This window comes from Phoca vitulina, unplaced genomic scaffold (assembly GCF_004348235.1).
Source record: "Phoca vitulina isolate PV1807 unplaced genomic scaffold, GSC_HSeal_1.0 scaffold38, whole genome shotgun sequence".
NCBI classification, from domain to species: domain Eukaryota; kingdom Metazoa; phylum Chordata; class Mammalia; order Carnivora; family Phocidae; genus Phoca; species Phoca vitulina.
The window spans coordinates 15669388-15686892 of NW_022589741.1; positions in this window are offsets into that span (position 1 = coordinate 15669388).

The window sequence follows — 17505 nt, forward strand, 5'->3', positions numbered from 1 at the left end:
AGAGAAAACAGTGTCAGTCCTATGGGCAGAGGCTGTACAAGGGAAGATGGCTCGGGAGGGCTGAGAGGCTCCCAAACACTGAGTTCGGATGCTGTGATCACAAATGAGGCTGATGGAAAAAGGGAGGCAGCATGTAGGGCAATGCCCCAGTCCAGGAAGAGCTCTGTGGTGAGCTCAGGCTGTAACAGGGGGCATGTTTCAAAACAGAGGGGAGGTGGGTGGGGAGGAGGGTCCACATCCCAGGCAACCAGCAGCTTCGGGAAGGGTACAGTGACACCACAGTCCCGGGTGGCCTGGGAACACCAGGGACAGTGGGTACATTAAAGATTTTTAAAGCCATTACAAGTGAGTGAGCCCCATTCTTTAGGGAGGATATTATAACATTGAGAGAGGCCCAAGTGAAACCACATCCCTACCCTGCTTGTTTCCTATGAAGGAAAACATTCAGCATACGTGTTGCAGGGAGCCATGATTAAGGCAGCGGGCCCCTGGAGCAGTGAGTGGCGCCACCACGCTCCTACCCGGGGAACTGCACGCAGCCTCTCAGCCTCCAGCCGCCATAGTTTTTGGACTGTCCGTGAGCATCTGGGCTTCATCTCAATTTCTTTTGTGCATCCATTAGGAAGACATGTCCTAAGGTATCAGAAAAGCCTAAGAGAGGTTATTTTTGGGGGTCTGGGCACACCTAGACATTTTTCCATATAAATGAATGGTAATGGCTTCTCCACTTTGCACCACTTTGGTTTACAAAAGGTTTCATAGGAACGCTACTTTTGGATAGCAGAGGAAACCTGTATTTGCTTGGGATTTTTATTTCCAGGCTAAAGTGTGTTTCATCCCAATGCTCAGGAAGAGCTTCACGCAGGATGGACACATCGTCATCATCCCAGGGTGGTTGACCCACTGGCATCAGAATCCACCTGGACACTCTCGTTGAGAGCAGATTCCTGCCCTCAGCCTTCCCTTACCCAGCCTGAATCATCAGTCTCTAAGGTTGGGGACTGGAGACATCTATTTATTTAGCCAACACACACATACCACTTACTGGCACCATTCTAAACAATTTATACATACCTCTCCTTTAATCATCATAATGATTCCATGTGGGAGATCCTCTCGTTACTTCTATTTTAGAGATAAGACAGCGGAGGCCTGGAGAGACTGAGTCACAGTAAGTGACAGAGCCCAGATTTGAGCATGGGCAATCTGGCTTCTGAATCCCCCATGCTGTGAACCACGATATGCCATGCAGCCACTGGTAGATTTTAAACACAGGTATCCCTCTGGCACACTTACATTTGCAAATCACTGCTTTAAAGGATCCTGGGACCAGAAGAGGTAAATGGTGCCCCCATTTATTTCAAAAATGGGAGGGAGAAGAAGATCCCAGAGGCTGTCATCCTTGGTAAAACTCTAGCATTGGTTTTTTAAATAATAGATGGTTTATTTGGACACGAAGGGAAATGGTGAACCCCAGGAACCAACGCGGGCTCACGAAGCACGAGCCAAGCCAAAATCATCTCATTTATTTCTCAAGAGTGTGGCTGGACTAGAGGGTTGGAACGTAGTGAACATTTCCTGACATCGCTTCCACCCCCAGATGACTGGTTCAGTTTGAGGCAGACCTAAGAGAACCGAGCCAAGGAGACATGAAGACAGACTTGCTCAGAGCTTTGGAGAAGAGACAGTTTCTCTCTCCCTGGATGGGAATGAGGTGTGTTGCTCCAATTACTCTGGGAGCCAGCTTGTGAGCATGAGGGTAATCAGACTTGAAGAAGCTAATGCTGTGTGTCTCTTCCACAAACAGTGTTGGGAAAACTGGACAGCAGCATGCAGAAGAATGAAACTGGACCACTTTCTTATACCATACACAAGAATAAACTCAAAATGGATTACAGACCTGCATGTGAGACCTGAAACCATAAAAATCCTAGAAGAGAACACAGGCAATAACTTCTTTGACATCGTCCGTAGCAATTTCTTTCTAGATATGTCTCCTTGAAGCAAGAGAAACAAAAGCAAAAATAAGGTACTGGGACTACATCAAAGTAAAAAACTTCTGCACAGCGAAGGAAACAATCAACAAAACTAAAAAACAACCTACTGAATGGGAGAAGATATTTGCAAATGATGTATCTGATAGTGGATTAGTATCCAAAATATATAAAGAACATATAAGACTCAACACCTCAAAACCAAATAATCCAATTAGAAAGTGGGCAGAGGACATGAATAGACATTTTCCAAAAAAAGACATACAGATGACCAACAGACACATGAGAAAATGCTCATCATCACTTACCATCAGGGAAATGCAAATCAAAACTACAGTGAGATATCACCTCACACCTGTCAGAATGGCTAAAATCAACAACACAAGAAACAACAGGTATTGGTAAGGATGTGGGAAGAAAGGAACACTCATGCACTGTTGGTGGGAATGCAAACTGGTACAGCCACTCTGGAAAACAGTATGGGGGGTTCCTCAAAAAATTAAAAATAGAACCACCCCATGATCCAGCAATCGCATTACTATTTACCCAAAGAATACAAAAACACTCATTCAGAGGTATACGGGCACCCCTATGCTTACAGTAGCATTATCTATAATAGACGACTTATGGAAACAACCCCAGTGTCTATCAATTAATGAATGGATAAAGAAGATGTAATATATACGATGGGATATTACTCGGCCATAAAAAAGAACGAAATCTTGCCATTTGCAATGACATGGATGGAACTAGAGAGTATTATGCTAAGCAAAATAAGTCAGAGAGATAAATACCATATGATTTCATGCATATGTGGAATTTAAGAAACAAAACAACAAGCAAAGGGGAAAAAAAGAGAAAGGGGGGCAAACCAAGAAACAGACTCTTAACTGTAGAGAGCAAACTGCTGGTGACCAGAGGGGAGGTGGGTGGGGGATGGGTGAACTAGGTGATGGGGATGAAGGAGGACACTTGTGATGAGCACCGGGTGATGTATGGAAGTGATAAATCACTATATTTGTACACTCGGAGCTAATATTACACTATATGTTAACTAACTGGAACTTAAATGAAAACAAACAAACAAAACAAAGCAAACAAACAAAAAGGTAATGTTGTGGATGGCAGACGAGATGGATAGAATCTGAGCCTCTGGGGATATCATCAAGCTACCGCATAGACCAATCCCGAAGCTGCATCCATCTCTGGGCTTCTTGTTATGTGAGACCAACAATCCCCTTACTGTTTAAACCAATTTGATTTAGGGTTTCTATAACCTGCAGGGAAAAGTCATCCTGATATAAGGGGAATGAATGCCTTACCTATGAAACACTTCAATTTTAGAAAGTTATTGACCACAGTTTTCATCCTTATGGGCAAAATGGAGAAACAAGGGCTAAATAATATCATCAAGAAGATTCACAACCAGTAGATCTAAAGTTGACCAGAGGCCAGGTAGAACAAGGCAGGTGGTACCTTTAGAGACAGCCAGGTGCGCACTCAGAAAGGCATACCTGTGCCTTTAAAAGGAGCCCCAGGCAGTAGGATTCAATCTTCTGGAATTCATTTGGACATTGCCTAAATGGGCTCATTTGTGGTGCATGCCTTAAACTCTAACTTTGGTATATAATCCCCTGAGCTACTGGCATTTCCAGACCTGATGCCACGACCCGGCACCCTTGCCTCCCGGACAGGTGTGATTTTTACCGAGTTTGGCATTTCTCCCTTGACCTTACCCTTTTCTTCTGGATTGGAATTGACCTTTGCCCTCCACTTCTCCCAAAGCGACCCCTGGCGTATCTCTAGTCTTAGTCCAAACAGAGCTGTGACTGGCCTTTGACATCGGGACTGGAGTAATGTTTCATAGATCAGTGTCACCTGGTAGGCAGTCTCTAGTAGATGGTACCAGTCTCAGCCCTTGAATCTTGGCCTGGCTTTGATCAATGACTTGGCATAGAAACTCAGCTTACCCGATTTGCAAACACCTCAAGCTGCAAGGCTAATGTACCACCTGACAAACTCTACTTCAAAACGATCTTAAACATAGCTGGAACAATAAGCCGAAAGCATTGTTTTTGTTTTGTTTTGTTTTTTTAATCTCAACTACCGAAGTAGCTGATAGTAGTTTATGTAAAATAAAATCAACTAAGTCAAATAAAACCCCACAGTTTGTTTAAAACGGTCAATGATGTGATGTTGCTGCCCAAAAGGTCAGTGGCATTTTAGGGATGCGCCCTCCAAGTAAGGTGTCCAAACGATGGAGGTGATATCCCACAGAAAACAGAATTCTTTTGGGGGCTGTGTTTGGAAAAGGGCATCAAAGGAGAAGGACAAGTGTGGAGAGAAGGGAGGTATGGGTGGGGACAGGTGGGAGCCTCTGCAAAGCTTGAGGTCAGATCTGGGGTCAGTTATAGGAAAGCAGAGTCTGGTTTATCCTGAGCAACAGTTTCCTACACAATATAACTTAAGGCAAGTTAGTGTGACCTGACAGGGCAAGGACTATGGAGTCAGACAGCCCCAGGTTCAAATCCCAGCTCTGCCCCACCCTAGATGCGTCACCGTGGACAAGCCAGTTTTTATGAGGCGCAGTCTAAGCTCCCGTTAGACGGAGATTAGAAAGCTTACCTCGCTGGCTCAGCTGCCAGTCTACCTCACGTGCTTAGCATGGCACCGGGCACACGCTCCGTTCTCAAGAAATGATAGTTCTTAATAACAACAGTCAGATGGGGTTCCAAGTCGGGTAATAGGTTCTCCATCATTGCGGTGTTAAGCAGAGGCTATGTGTCAACACGTCAGGATGTTAGAGAGGATTTTTATGCTCTAGGTTGGAGGTTGAAATAGCTGATTTGTAAGGCCCCTTCGAACTAGAATTTTGTGATTTTAAGTCATTATGAGAGCCCAGACTTCTGGTGGGGTCAGGGACAGTAATCTATTAGTGGGATGGAAATCCCCTGGTGGCCCAAGCGGAGAGAAGTTTCGCTGTGTGAATTACTGTTCAAACATGCCACGTGCATGCGAGTGTATCTGTGTGCGTGTGCCCTTACACGGGTATCTACGTGCACCTGTGTCTCCGTCCACGTGGGAGCGTGTGCGTGCCTGTGTTTGCGTGGGAGCGAGCACCACGCCAGACAACACCCATGCATCGTGTGTGGCAACACTCTACTTGATGGCATAATACAAGTAGATTCTGCAGTGACCCGGGTCCATGTTCATCCCTGCGCCTCTGCCGCATCTACTGGCGGGAGGCGTGTCCCTCTGTTGATTTCTGGGATGTTTGTACTTGGAGGGGAAGTTTATCAATAAGGGCCACTGAGGGTCAGCCCTGTGAGCTGGCATCTGAATGCTTGGGGTTGGTACCCTAGGCTGGCCCTTCCAAAAACATTCTTCAAGCACCTGGACTTTGGGTTCAGCCCTATGAATTCCTTCTCTAGACTTCCTAGACTTTCCCTTCAGTCCCACTGATTCCCTTTCTAGAATTTCTAGACTTTCCCTTCAGCTCCATGGATTCCTTCTCTAGAATTTTCCCCCTTTAAGAAGTTTTTCCCGAACCCACCTGAGGCACCGTGTACCAATCTGCTATGTCACCCACCCCCTCCTGGAGGAAAAGCCTTTGACAGACACAGCATTGCTGGTGGTTTGTGCCCGAGGAGACCCACCTTTACCCACGGGATCACTCGCTCACTGAGCACAAGCATGCGTCAAGACTGTGCCTACTACCACCAGCAACATAGGGGCTTACAACTCACCAGGAAAGTCAGAGGCCAACAACCCCGTAGTATAAAAATGTTTCAGCCGTGGCTCAGAGGCCAGGTTAAGGAATGGGGAGGAAGGAGCCAATCCCATCTCTCCTAGGACCCAGCGTCTCCATTCACTTCTGCCCCGGGGTGGATGAAGGTCGGAATGCTGGTCCTGGGGTAACTTGGGTGTGGCAAAAATACCTTGGAAAAGGAGGCGTTCCTGGGAGACTGCCCATCATCCCACACGGGTAAGTGTCCAATAAAAACTGAATATTTTGCAGCAAGCTTCTGCAGTCTTCTCTCAGGTGATGTCTCGTAGCCACAAATTAGCTAGCACAGTCTCCATTTTGCAGACATGAAGCCCAAGGCTCAGGGTGGTGGTGTGACTAGGCTTTCACCAGGTATGAGGTTCCAGAGCCAGGACTTCAAACCAAGTCCTTGAATTCCACATCCCATGTCCTTTCCAGCACATCTGCTCTCTCCTGCAAGCTGCCAGCGGGATGGGCCCTGGCTGTGGCTGGTCCATCCCGCGCTGTGGCATCTATCCCTCCTGGGCTCTCCCACACATGACTGGTGACTGGCTTGAGGGCCCTTGGGTGGTATTTCACTTGGCTGCATCTCGAGCTTGTTGACACCATGCACCACCTCTGGGGAACTCCTTTAGCTTAGCCTACTCACTCACTTCCCGTCCCAGCTCCTAGCATAGGCAGGTTCCCTTTAGAATGCCATCTGGAACACCCATGGCCACTGGACAGGCTGGTCATGCAGCGGGGTGGTCGCTCCCCAGAGCAAGCCTAGAGGCTGAGTGGATGTGGGCAGCATGGAAGCCTCTCTCTGTTTCTGCATAATTTGGCCCTGCTGCCATGGGGTCCTTTATAGACTCTCTCTTGAGTTATTCCCTATTTATTGTTGTTATTACTATTGATCCAGCCTCTAAATAGCAGAGACCCCAAGGCTCAATTGAAACCATCAGTCACATCGATAATTCCCTTATTTGTAATACTGTCACTTCTGAGACTCTTGGGTTGCCTCCCAATATCCTCGAGAGGTGAAGGAACTGGAAAAGACTATTTCTCCGAGGGAAACTGAGGCACAGAGAGATGAAGAGTTTGGCCAAAGTCCACAGAACAGAACGGGCCCCAGGCTCCTGATACTTCGCTTCCTTGCTCAGCTCCTGATAGTCTTGTCTCCTCTCCTGTTATGGGATGTTCTGAGCTGGGTTGAGATTCTCAGCTCAGTCGAAGATTCCCCAGGGTCCCCACAAAGGCAAGGTGCCCTTAACAACAGAGTGTAGGCCTTCTGTATCTGTCTCTATTCCCCCAAGGCCCTGGTGGGCCTCAGCCCTGCCTCCCTGCTTTGCACTTCAGACTCAAAGGGGATACAGTGAAGAGCTTTCCTGTTTTCTTCCATCCCAACCCCCGCCCCCCGGATATTGAGAGCTGCTTTGTGAAAGCCACAAGACTCTTTTTTGTAAATAGGGTTGGGGGGGGGAGAGCTGGGGGTGGGTGTAACATCACAGATGCTTGCCTTTTCCATTCTGAGAATATTGGCAGGAGAAGAGGAGTTAAGGTGGTATGTGGGTACCAGAGTTTCCTTATATGCACAGAACAATGTGTCTTCCGGTGGGGGCATGATAACCTCTTTCGGCAGCCAGTGGGGAGCTGTTCTCTTCTTGGGGTCCACAGGCTGGCAACAGTGGCACCATCCCCATCCTCCTGTTTCGAGGGAGAAGCTGGTGGCAAATGTGCGCAGTGTTCATGCTGGTTATTCAGCTCCAAAGTGTTTATACAAGCAGCATCCAAGACAGCTTCCGTGGGGGACAACCACCAAGTACCTGCCTCTTCTCTAACATACTACTTCGCTCTTCCTTGGTCCTGTTTGTTTGAGTTCTAGGGGCATTTGTGCCCCTTCGAGCAGCCACGCCCTTCCCTGAGCCCCCATTTCAACTTCAGGCCAAGGGAACCTCACCTGTTGGGAGAAGCCGGCACGAATCAAGCCCCCGTTTCCAACCTTCCGGGCTCATAAAACTCACCACTCCATGCAGGATGGGGTGGTTCATCCCCTATTTCATCTCTGGGGGAGAGCAGGCGCAGATGCCGCTGATGGATGGGAAGTTTAGAAAACGAAGTCTTGGAAATCGATAGAAGAATATACAAGCTATGTATCATGTGAGCGCCTCTTCTCTGCTTGGCCGTAAATCAAAAGTAATGAATGGCAGCCTTCCGCAACCCAGGACCCCTGCCCTTCCCTGAGGGTGGGGCTGGCTTCGTGCTTGGGTTTTCATAGTATGAGCACATATTTTCTACTTCAATAGGCCTAAAAATAAGGGCTTTTACTGATTTTTTTCTTTTAGTGTCTCTGCCCCCACCTCAGCCCTTTTCCTCCATAATTTCCACGGCGCAGGCACTTGGCGTCCCTTGTAGAGGAGGGATGTATTTCGAGATAAGCGGCCTCTGTGGCTTCGCGAATGGCCGGCTCATCCCCTGGGCTGTGTTCCTGCGATATTAGCAAACTCTGATCCTGCTGCAGTTTGAACACCTCGGCGCCTCCAAGATGATTATCTCTCAGGTTCCTCAGACACGGGGCTGCGAGCAGCACTTGGCTAAGGAGCCACTCTGAGGAGATTTGCCCGGGGGGTTGGAGAGAAAGGGGGCAGCTGGAGGGCCTGGGGCCACACCTTCCCTGGGACCCCTGCAGACCAGGTGGGGTCCATGCCTCTGGCTCACAATCGGCTGTTCTCTCCCCCGCACCCCGACCATCCGTCCACACACCAGCCTCCCTCTGCCTCTTCTTTGAACACACCCTTCCCTCTTTCGCTAACTGAACCCCCCCCCTCTGGCTTCCTCCCCACGGCCCCCCACACATAGGGGCCTGTTTTCTTTCCCTCCATCCTGGGGCTGGAGGCAGAGGAGGGTCCTCCTGGCTTCTCACTGCTCAACTCCCTGCCAATATCCTTCCCTCCTCCTGACAAACACCCAGATCTGAATCTAGGGTCAAAGACTCCACCACTTTAAATTTATGATCCCTCAACTCAAGTGGGTGTTGGCTGCCGGCTGGCATCATTCATCATTTCTCTGGTCCATTCATTCTCCCATTCACCCTTCCTCTCTCTCTTTAAACCTCCAACTCCTCCCCTGCATCCTCATCTCCACGAATAACTTTGCTATCTAGTCACTGGAGAAGTGGGAAGGGCTTGAAGACAACCACAAACTCTCTTCTCTACAACTGCCCTCCCACCTCCTCTGTTTGCAAATTCTGCACCCGTGCTGTGGACTGACCGCCCCTGCTCCTGGCCATGGCCAGCTCCCACCTGGCTTGTGCACCAGCCCCCACCGTCCCCCAGGCAGGGTCATCACCTGAGCATGGTCCCTACCCTACCCTACCTACATCACTAGTTTCTTATTCTTTCCTGGGCCACTCCTATCAACGTGCAAACCTGCTGTTATTTCTCCCCCATGAGAAAACAAAAGAACAAAAAAGAAAAGAGGAAAAGCACTCTGTGCCCAACTTCCTCCTCCAGCGGACAGCTACACTCCTCGAAAGAGCTGTCCACCTTCGCGCCTCTCATTCTTTGCCTCCGTTCTCCTTTAGAGCATTCAGAGGCTCGTCCTGCCAGCCTGCTCTGCCCCTGCATTCTTGTCAAGTCCAGAACGCTACATTCCCCCGTGAGCCCCTAGTCTCCACTCTACTTGACCCATCGGCAGCGTCTGGTGGTATTGATCACTCCCTACTTGTTCAAATGCTCTCTTCACAAGAGTGCAGGACCCCACACACTCCCGGTTTTCCTCTTTCATCGCTGGCTCCCCTTCATCTTGACATTGGAGGCCCCCAGCGCTTAGCCTGTGTGCCGTTTCTATTTTTCTCTCTGCACACAGCCTCTGGGTAATCTCATCCAGACACACGGCTTTAAGTTGGCTTTATGTAAAATCTATATGGTGGCGACTCCAAATTTATGGCTCCTCTGAACTCTGAAGCGCACCTTGGACATGTCACTCCCGGCCTAAGCCCTTCGGTGATTCTCACTGCCTGCAGAATAAAGCCCCAAAGCCTGAATGGCCCATAAAGGTTCCTTTAGGCTTTTCCCCACTCCCTTTATTTCCCATCCTGAACTCTTGGTCTGGCCCTGCCCTGCCCTCCTTGACACTCTGATTCTGTGGCCATGCCACGCTGCCACTCATTCAGGCCCTTGCACACTGTTGTCCCCACCACAGACCCCAGCAATGCTCCCTCTCCTCCTCTGCTTGGCTAACTTCTACTTCTTCAGGTTGCACGGGCCCCTGGGGTGCTGTTCCTGCCACCACCCTCCCGGGGTGAGGGTAGATGCCCCTCCTAATGCTCACACGGCACCCTGGATTCCGGACTCTGGTGATGTGGAAACAAACAAGAGTGCACTCCCCTCAGGCTAACCCTCTCCACTTACTTTCCTGTGATCCACAGATCCAGAAAAGATCCGGTTCCTTTTCTGCTGAACACAATCCTAACCCAAACCCATCCCCAGTGCTGGTGGTGCTCCCAGCCTCTGGAAGACGTGATGGTGAGGTGCAGGACTGGAAGGACCTACTGTTCTCCAAACCTACACCCTTCTGGCCCATTTTCATCTACCGAAAAGAAATTTCTCTTTCACCTCCCAGCAGGTATGCCTCCTCTTTAAGTTGGCGCTCACTCTTTCCAACCTCTGCGCTCCCAGATTTATTAATGTTTCCCACCCATCTGCTGGCTCAACCCCTATGACTGGCACTGTGGCCACTCACGGCCGATTCGGGACTCCCTGCTTAGAACGTGTATCTACCCCTCTGCATCCCCCACCCCATCCAGAGCCAGAACCCCTGCCTTCCACATCATAGGTCATCAATAAGTGTTTTTTTTTTTTTTTTGGGTGAAAGGTGTGCTGTTCAGTGACTCAACCCACCTTCTCAGGGAAATTGTTCCTGACCGTGGCCCCCACTTCCCGCGTGGCTCTTCCAGTGACTCGTTTCTGTTGCTTAGAAATACATGGAAAGCCCCAGTTTGGCAGGAAGCACATCCAAGTCTGCGTCTCTGCTCTCTCCTCCCCATCCCCCAGGCATCACCGGCGCCTCGTAGGTAGTGGGGGCAAAGCATGCTCCAACTGGGGCCGAGGCTGACGATTGCTGTTGCTGGGGGGGGCACAAAGCCTGCCTGCCTTTCTGTCCGAAGGCCTTCTAGACGCATAGGACGGTTTTCAGAGCCTTGATTCCTAAGACCTCATGCAGAGATTCCAGAAGCACTCTGGAGACTGGCTTGTATTTCTCAAAGCAGGCTTCCTACAGCTCATCGCAATTCTTGGTGGCACAGTCTCTTTTGACCCACCACACGCCCCTAGTTTGTCATCAGGTCGGTCCTCTCTCATCCACTTCCTCAGGGGCCCTTCTTTTGTCATAGGATTCTGGCTATGAGGGAGCTTCCCACTGGAGGGGAAGGGGCAGATTAATTCTAGGAATCTCTCTAGGGGCCTCCCTAAAAGTGTAATTCAAGACAAAATGAAACCCCAGGACCTCATCCTTCAGAGCTCAGAGGCAGGAGATAGTCCCCGGAAACAGAAGTATTTAGCCAGTGAATTTGAGGAAGAATCTGTGCCCTTGATTCTTGGAAATATGAGCCCATAGACTGATTGAGCAGAGGATGTAAGAGATCATTTGGTTCAGGGGCCCAAAATCAGATGCCACAGGGACCAGGAAGGGGATGGGAATGAGTAAATATAGGGTTCAGATGATAAATGACAACTGACACATGTCTTTAATGGTGGAGATTGTCTTTGCTTGGCTTCCCCCAGAAAGCAGAGCCCGAGGCAGAGGCTTATGTGCCATGATTTTATCAGGGAGTGCAAGAGTGAGGGCAAAGGGAGAGAGGCAGGGAAGAATGGTGAGGCGATATGAGGGTGTGTTATCCAGCTGGCTACCACCATGGGCCACTCATTGCTCAATCTTAAAGAGTTACTCTCCAAAACCTGCAAAAACTGTCTGTCCAGGGTGAGACAGAAGGAAGATTTAGCCACCAGTTCCAGTATCCTGTTAGTCAAAGGTTGGCCCCACTGAGCACAAACTTCCCTTCTCTTCTGGACTGTAATCCATGAATGCCTATCCCCTCGGCACCCCGAGTCATGGTGTCAGCAGGGCTGGGGGTGAGAGACATGCAGCGGGCAGCGCAGACCCGAGGCAAGACCCTCTCGGGTAGCACCTGCGTGGTGTCTTCTGACCCCACGCAGAGATGCTCACCACTGCAGCAGGAAGAGATGTGGGTCAAGGCCAAAGGCATCTGAAGTGGTGCCTAAGAGATGTAGATATAGTCCACCCCTGGCCAGATCCACCTTGACTTTCCGACATATCTGGCACTCAAAATACAAAATAAGACCTCTTTTTTTGTGAGCAGAGAACTTCCCCCTTTTCTGAAGAGGGGATGTCCTAGAATGTTCCAGACTCCTAGACCCACAATGTGGCAGACCCCTGGCTTTTTGTCTGGTTATCTCCCACTTGTGGTTAACGAGTGTCTTACCAGGGCCTCCAGGTACAATCGGCATGAAGGCATCGTTGCAGTGAAACGGTGTGATGTTCTGCAGAATTCAAAATGATCCGGGTCCCTTTGGACTGCATTGTGACAGAGAACAAGAGAGTTAGCGTAGCCCTGGGGGAAGACAACAAATGTGTCCCCAGCACATGAAAATGAACTGCTTTTGATCCTCCCTATGGATGCAGAAATAGGCGTTTGCTTGATCAATAGTCTCATACAAATGCCAGGGGCTATTTGACCTACTCTAGTACAAGTACCACATCTGGCAGGGAAGCTGCAAGCGCGGCTGCCACCTGGTTAGGTTTATGTTCGTCCATAGCCGCTCCCCATGATCAATTTGGTCTTAGCAGGGCCAGAACGGTGAGCCGAATGAGGATGTGATGGGGAGCACCAGTTCTACATCCTCTAAGTTTTTAGTGGTGGCACCAATCTCTGCAATTTCTCCCACAATGTGGCAATAATTCTTCTGATTTACTATCTTGGCTGGAACTGAGCTGGAGGGTAGTTTCAGAGCCTCCCACTTGGCCCATCCTACCATAATGGCCCTTCAGTCACATTAGTGGAACCAAATGCGAGGCTTCTTCCAGCTCCTTAGTATATCTATCCCAATCACACACTCAGGAACCAGGGAAATAACCACGGGGTTGGCCCATGGATCCATTAAAAGACAGACTTGGACCAAAGTCCCTTTGCCACCTGAGCTCCAGAAGCCCCCACACTAACTGGGTGCCCACGATGGCAGGCAGGTCAAGTCCCATGTCAGTGTTGGCTCAGATGCAGTACCCAACAGTCCCTGGAAATGTGGGTGACATTGCCCAGGGCCTTAGATCTGGAAACCAAGGGAGGGTCTGATGTCATCCTTCTGCTTACCATTTCTTGATATTTAAAAATGTTACATAAGTTAAGGACTACCCTTGCCCACTGTCCCTTGTTCTCACATCATGGCTGATTAGTCACCACCAAGTATTCTTACAGGTCAAGGCACCCTGGTTGCTATTCTAGCCTTGGTCCCCATTTTGTCTCAGACACTGCAGTGTTCCTACCTGGCCTCTGCCCTTCTAAAATCCTATCGTGTCCATTAGAGACAGGGAGCCCAGTTTGACCATCAGCTCCAGCCTGGGGGTGTTGCCCCCTGTCCCAGCCCCACCGGGGCATCCCTTATTGTCTTAGTGAGGGGCAGTTCCTCTGGGCATTCCTGGAGTTTCCAGGGCTGCCATAACAAAATACCAGAACCAGGAGGTTTAAAACAACAGAAATTTATTCTCTCACAATTTTGGAGGCCAGAAGTCTGAAATCAAGGTGTTGGCAGGCTCTCTCCGAAGGCCCTAAGGGAGGATCCTTCCTTGACTCTTCCAGTTCCCTGGGCTGTGGCCACATAACTCCAGTCTCTGTCTTTCCTTCTCTGTGTGTCCTCTCCTTATAAGGACACCAATTATATTAGGACTCACCCTAAGGACCTCATTTTAACTTGATTACATCTCCAAAGACCCTATTTCCACACAAGATCACATTCACAGGTGCTGGGAGTTAGGACTTCAACACATCTTTTTGGAGGACACAGTCAACTATAACTGTTGACAACAGTTTCCAGGTCCTATATAGAAAATCCATTCTAGAATTCTCTCTGAGCCTCCTGACCCCTTCTTTGATGATAAGCCAAGGAAATTCTGGCGTTTCTACTCAATTTCTGTAGCTTGTTGTCATGGCCAACTCTAAGACGCCATCCCATCATACCATCAGGACCAGCTGTGAGATGACACTCGATCCTGAGTCCAGGGTGAGTGCTCCCACGTACTACATTCTCCCCTGTGTAGCTTCCCCTCCCCCGCCACCTTCCTCCCCCCAACACTGTCAAGCCCACGTCCACCTGTGCTCATCTAGCCCTGGCAGCTCTCGCTAGTCAGGACCTGCCATTCATTCAGCATATAAGCTCATTCCTCCTGGAGCAGGACTGTATTTTCCAGCTCAGGCTCTTTGGAGACCTAACCCTGGTCATTGGCCCAGAGGCAACAAATGGTGATGGGGCAGATTTTGAGGGAAACAAGAATCATCTTGAGAGGTCCCTATCTCAGGTGAAGTCACTGCATGCTCTCCAGGCCAGGGGAGGCTTCTCCCTCTTCAGGGGGAAGGTGAATCCATTTGCCAGCATGACATGGCCAGGGCCCTGGAGATTTAAGATTCTCAGGCTCATCCATCCATATATTCCCATCCTGCGGGCTTCAGGATTCCGTGCTTGAGTTAGCAAGAGCCTATCCTTTCTTTTTTTTTTTCCCAAGGCTTTCGAAATGCAGTTGGTAAAAGGTTTTGTGCCACACAATCATTACTATTACTATTGCTCCAATACTGTTCAGATACCATGGCCCCGGTATATTCCAATGCTTTACCTTCTGCCTGCTCATCTACCTAGGATTCCATAGTAAATGATGCCTCTGCATGCCAGGGGTTTTCCACCCAGCTGATCACCAAGCGATGGGGTTCTTAATGCCAGACCTCAGTGAGTAACCCAACTCTAAAACCCCACATTTAGGGGCAGCAGTCTACGGCCACTCCTGATACCAGTGTCTTGGCGTGGGTTTCCGGAAAGCAGAGCCCGAAGCAACGGTCCATGCACTAGCTACTTCTTTACTAGGGAGTGCAATCCCAAGAAGGAAGAGGAGGCAGGGAGGGGAGAGCCACTAGAAGGACACATTACCGAGCAGGCTGCTGCCAAGTGCGACTGATTGCTCAATCTTGCAAGACCATTTCGAGAAGCTGTATGTCTCAGGAGCATCTGCGGTGAGGGAGAAAGGGAAGAATTTTCCGCTAGCTCCCACTGTCCATTGATCAAAGTTTTGCCTCACTGAGCATTAACTCCCCCCACTTTTAGGTTGCACAAGTGTGGGTGCCGAGAGGGGTTCTGCAGGGTCCATAGCTCAACATGGCAAGGGAAACCCAGGGGTAGGTGGCGAGGGGCCGGGGTACAAGGTGCAAGCCCCGACTAGGCTCTGCCTATGTCACCTGCATGAGGTCAGGCGGAACCCACCCAGGGCTGGGAGCGGCGAAGGCTTTGAGACTGGAGACAGGCGGGGCCAAGAGGATGGAAGGTGCTGCATGCTCAGGGCTCAGGGAGGGATTACAGTCCCGTGGGGCCCATGGCAAAGCGGACAATGTGTGCTTCCTAAGGGAAGGAGCTGTATGTAGCCCCAGCTGACTGCACGATCTGCTAGTTGTTTTTCAAGGAAGCTAGTGAGCTGAGTTTTCTTTTAACGTTGACCATGAATTCAGATTTACAATATGATGTTTGCCAACACTGTGCGGGTCCAAGGAAGCATGTCTCACTTTTGCTGGGGTCGGGGTGGGGGAGCGGGGGGCGGTGGGGAGGGGGATGTCTGCTGGTTCGTGATTTCCTGTTCACTCATCTTATGAAACCAGGGCCACGAGGGGGGAAGGGGGTGGGTCGGGATCTGGTGTTAGGCCTGCTGCTCCCAGACCAGCGCTCTTTACTTTGGCAAGGTGCTGTCTTAGCGCTCACGGCCCCTAGCCTCTAGAAAGATCCCTCATCTTCCCTGAGCTGCCTCAGGGGCCTTTCTTCCACTGGGACCTAACTGCACAGGGGTGAAGCATCTTTTGGCCGCAAAGTGAATCCACCCCCTGCCCCGTCCCTCGCAGTGACGGCCCCTTGGCATCACATTGGTGCCGAGTACACACGCCCCTGTGACTCTCAGCCTTGTTGGCCTGGCTAATGAGATCGAGCCGGTGGCTTCCCACCAACACTGCCAACCTGAGACCCGGGACCCATCCATCCTGCTTCCCCATTGCTGAGGATGCCCAAGTGATGGATGAAGGGCCCCGGCCATGAATCATCTCCCTTACATTTCCCCATCTCCCAGCCAGCCTCGCAGAGCAAGGAAGATGAATGTCTGCAGAATCTCACCTGCTCTCTTGAATAATTCCCCTTTAAAAGAGGCCACTTATCAGTAATTCATTACTGGGCTTTGTTAGCATAAACAAGGCCTGGGAGGTGGGGAGGGGGAGGGCTGCTCCCCGCTCCTCTTCCCAGCCCCCGCCACTTCTGCTTCCATCAGTCCCGTCACATGGGTTGACCTCCAACCTCAGCTCCACCTTCCTGCTGTGGAGAAAAGCAGAGCCAGGGTCTTGAGGAGAGCTGCTCCAGCTGGTGGTACCCATTCCGGCAGATGGCATACAGCTGTTTCTGGTGACATCTGGATGAGCACAATCAGTTCCAATTGACAATTTCTTTTAATCTTGAATTAAATGTCACATGTTGCCTCTTTCTCTTATGGCCCATATTCACCCCTGTCTTGTGTTGACTATAACCATGGCATAAGATATTACTGGCTGGGGACCACTTTTCTGGAAGGCAACCTTGTCCCTCTGTAGCCTCTGTCAGTAGGAGCGTGAGGAAGTACCTGGAACAGCAGGACTGAGCCTGGGAAGGATGAACATCCAAATCACAAAACAAGGGCCATAGCAAATGGAGGTCAGTCTGGGCTGGTCCTGCTCCCCTGGGGACCTTCTTGGCGGGGGTGGGGGCACCTGGAGGTGGTGGTTTCTGCAGTAGGTACATATCAGAGGGGTGATTCCAGAGGTGCCCTGTGGGGGCCCAGACAGGCAGGCAGGCCCCACTCCTCCTACTCCACGCAAAAGCAAAGAAGACAAGAAGAGGACCTCAGATCTCAGCTTAGTTTGTCCCCCAGTTGGAGACCATAGCTAACTTTTTTATGCTGCTACCAGGGGACCGGGAAGCAGAGATTTTTCTTGTGACCTCATCCCTCAGATCCAAGTCCCCCTACCCCCACCCCCCGCCCCGCTTCTCATATCTGGCATCCCACAATGACCATGTTAGCATCACAGGGGCCATTCAAGGACACCAGTTTTATAGCTCTCCCCTACCCCATCCATTCTCCAGCAGCTGTGGGGACATCTTGAAATCATAAATCTGAACATGCCACCCGTTCGATTAAAAACCTTGAATGGTTTCTAGTCACTGCCTTCAGGATCAAGCCCAACGTCCTGAATATGGCCTCTCATGTGCCCTGGCCTTTGCCTCCCCTTGACTCTCATCCTGCCCCTCCTTATCCTCCTCCTCGTTCATGCCACACAGGTCTTCTTGCAGTCTCTAGGGAGCCGTTAGCTTTTCCAACCCCAGGACCTTTGCACTTACTAGTGCCTCTGCCTGGAATGCACTTCCACTAACATAACTCCTATTTATCTTTTAGGTCTTAGCTTAAGTGCCAGGGCCCCAGGAC